At 33.2% G+C, this 3,803-nt stretch overlaps 1 long non-coding RNA gene across 1 annotated transcript; it reads right to left on the bottom strand.

Annotated features, from left to right (window-relative positions):
- Positions 1–742: 742 nt before the first annotated feature.
- On the bottom strand, positions 743–2,042 carry LOC147410287 (uncharacterized). The gene is made up of 4 exons (XR_015177622.1): positions 1,229–2,042; positions 1,073–1,132; positions 945–997; positions 743–850 (listed from the first exon to the last, which is right to left on the bottom strand). It is a non-coding gene; the product is annotated as an uncharacterized LOC147410287 (long non-coding RNA).
- Positions 2,043–3,803: the final 1,761 nt, after the last annotated feature.

Here is a 3,803-nt window from a genome sequence, read left to right as displayed (position 1 = left end):
TGATCCTTTTTGTGGAAGTGGTTACTTGTTTCATTAAATAATCTTTCATTTGGCGAAATTTTTTATTTTTATTTTTTTTAAATAGTTAGGAATGATTTTGAGTTTTTCTCTCGAATATATACTAAATATGATTTAATAGTTTAGTAGTTAGTAATTAACAGGTGAAGGCAGCTTTTAAATCTAGGTTGTCAGGGGTATCAACACTCAAAGGCTTTAGCCAACTGAACAAGTTGGCATCTTCAAACATAAATCATGATGTAAACTAACGGTAAAATAAGGAGGATAAAGGGCAGAAAAAATATAATAATAAAAAAAATGGTTGAGGAGCCCCTCTTGAAATATATAGTAAAGAGAAAAATCAAAAGAACCAATTCAAAATAGGGTCGCGAAAGGTTCAATTATTTATATTGACATCATTTGTATTTTCTACTTCACCAATATTTAATCCAGAGAAAGAAGATGAAACATACATTGGTTAAGAGCAGATTGGCACCACTTTCTCAGATTTTACCACCATTGACATGTATGAGTCATACAGGACAAATTCACAACTTATTTTCAAAGTATCAATAGATTTCATTTTTTATTAACATTTTCCTCCATTTTCTCAAGCAAACATTAGCTTGTATATTTCATATTCAATTAAACAAATAAGAAACCTCTTAATAATTGAAGCAACCAAAACAATGAAAGGCCCTGGGGCATCCATCACAGAGCAAAAGATCCCCAGAGTCCGCACACATATGCTGCAAAGATCGTCGTTGTCGTTGACCGAAAGTTTCCGGCTCTTGATAGAGATACTGACAATTCATGCAGTGAAACCCCATTGGATGTGTAAATATTTAAATACCTGGGAAAACACGAACAAAAACGAGTCAAAATAAAATAAATAGAGAAGTTTGAAGTTAGTTGGACACTGTAAAAAATCTCAAATAACCACTGACGGTTTCTGTCGTGAAGCCCATCCAGCATCAGCTTCAAACTGTGAAGGGCTAACCTGCTCAGTAAATGAAAAATAAAATCAGTCTTTAGCCAAAAGTGTTAAAAGTAGTTTGGGAAGTAGTAAAAGTACCACTCTTTTGCAGCAATGACAGTATATACCAAAACCTTGTTTATAACCATCAAGCAATTTCTGCACAAGAATGAATAACTATGAATTACAAAACGAAATCTAGAAAAATATACAATAACAAAAGATATGTGCTTTCATCATCTTCATTAGAACAACCTGCCCGCATATATAATATGCTAATTCAGTTCCATCAGGTAATCCATCTTCTTCAAAGACCAACTTATGCAACCACAAATCCTTTGAGACGAGACATCCAAAAACTTAAAAGGTTTAGAGAATTCCCAACAGAAGAGTTAAGCAAGATGACATGTCAGTAAATGTTTCAAACAAAAATGGGGTACTAACTTTCTTGTTAGCTTCCCTTGACTACTATTATTTTGTGGCAAGACACACTCTGAAACACTGGCGGAAGAACTTGGAGTTAAAATTGGCTTCAACAACCTGAAATAACCCATACACACTGTCAGACAATTCCAGAGAAAAAAAAAATAGCTTTAATAACCTGAAGTAACTCATACTAGAAGTAAATCAAGAAGGTACACAGCAAGATAGAAACATATAAACAGCTAAAAGTGGTATCTTTTATTTGACAAGAACCAATATTCTGGCATTATATGACTGAAGAAAGTCTTGAGTTTCGCTCCCAAAATTATGAAGAATTTAGAGCAAGGGCTGAAAGGTGGGCGGTCAAGGAGCATAATGATAATAAATTAAGCATAGGGAAGATGAGGATTTTAAGGGAGAAATAGAAAAGACTAGGAAAAGAAAAAAATAGTAGAAACGAATGCATCAGAGAATAGCGATAAACTAAGAGAAAGTCGATGGGGAGCTTTTTGGAATCCACGGGCTTTAGAAGAAGTAGGATAGAAACATAGTGCAACTTCAATAAGGACACAAGTAGCTACTTGTGTAAATTCTCAGAGAGAAAAAAAAAAGTTACCTTCAAGTCCACATAAGTTCGATGCTTTGCATTATCAAAAACACATAGTTTGATGTCATGCCACCTACAGAATAAGGAATGTGTTAAAATTCGTTATGCTGCAAGGAATCATCACTGTAATCTCCAAATTGTTTTTAAAACTCTTCCAGATTTATTTGAATTATTAACCAAACTGACCCCACATCGAATAATTGCAGAATCTAAAATTGGTTACTATGGGAATCATCACCTATACAAGGGAAAAAAAAAGGCCAAAGGCTTTATGGTCATATTAAGGGTGGTGGTAATCATTAAACATACCTTCCAGTTCCAAGCTTCTCAACTGCTTGAACAAGTGCTTCTACTTTTGAGACAAAGAAGGGATATGTGATATATTATGGATCATCTAGCTTGCATGTCAAATTGAAGCACGTCATTTCATTGCTCATGGGAAGGAATCCTAGCTTTTACAATATATATACCATTTCAAATGATGAGAAATCATTGTAAAAACTAGCTAGCATAAAGAATACTTCATCACTTTAATCAACATCGCACCAAAAAGACACCTAGCTAGCATAAAACCAAAGCAAGTCCATGTTTAGACTCATTATAAAAACTACATAAAAAATTTGCAAGAGAAATTCTTTAATATAATTTACAATAAATTTAAGCCTTTCAAGTGAAGATTGAACCTGAATCCAAAAAAATCTGGGGAGGCGTAGGTGTTCAAAAACTTTGCAACATCATCCACCAAAAGAGGCACATAAATTCCATTAAAACCAACTTGAATGCTCTGTTGTACAAAATGGGTCATTTGTTGTGACCCACAGGCTTCCCAATAAGTCCTAGTACTTTTGTATCAGGTCTTGTCTGTCTGATATTGAATAAATTAAACAAATCTTTGATTGTTGGGAAGAAAAAGCTAGTGTAACAGAATTTAGCTGACCCCAAATCGTTGGGATAAGGTTTTTGTTGTTGTTGTTGTTGTGGAATTTATACAAATATCATAAGATAAAAGCAACTTTCTCCAATATGCCATATAAACCATTTCTGTGTAACAAGGACACAAGTTTTTTATGTTGGAAAATCTACCATGTAACATGTAATAATCAACATGTAACTCACAAACTCTTCTATCAGACTAACAATAATAAGCTTTGATCCCATGCAGTCCAACTCTATAAATAATTTCTACTACCCATTAGTAGACATAGCCTATTGATCAAGATAGCTGTAATGGGACAATCTTAAGATACCATACCATGCATTTGCCTTAGAAATAAAAATTACTTTAAACAAAAGATAAAGATATAATTTTACCTCAATAGTCATCCGGACTTGGGACCATCTTTTTCCCTCCTTTTTTATCCAGGCTTGGGACCGGTAATGTAAAACATATAATTTAACATTGACGGAGTTAAAAAGGGGTTAATTAACAACAACAAAAATAGTTATATAAGAAATCATAAAACATACGTAGGTAAAAAGTCTATGTAGTGAAATTAAATATACTAAAAACTAAATATATCCAGATGACATTGGATCTACACCTAACTCTCGACCTGACATTGAATCTCTTTCTGCATCTGCATTTGCATCATCACAACATTTAAGTATAGCTTCTTAGTAAGGAATAATGCAATTGCATATATGAAATTAAATTATCTTTTTTCCATCTCTTCATCAATAAAATTGTGTCCTGAATTTGGGCCATTCAGTGATATTTTCGATCGTCAAATCTTTAAAAATTCCTTTCCCACTTTGTAGTTTCATGCTTCCAACAAGAATATCATCAATAATGACATTTAA

This window comes from Akebia trifoliata, chromosome 1 (assembly GCF_017979445.1).
Source record: "Akebia trifoliata isolate Shusen 1 chromosome 1, ASM1797944v1, whole genome shotgun sequence".
Taxonomy (NCBI): Eukaryota; Viridiplantae; Streptophyta; class Magnoliopsida; order Ranunculales; family Lardizabalaceae; genus Akebia; species Akebia trifoliata.
Note: the sequence above shows the minus strand (reverse complement) of the source record. Positions and strands in the feature narration are given on the sequence as shown.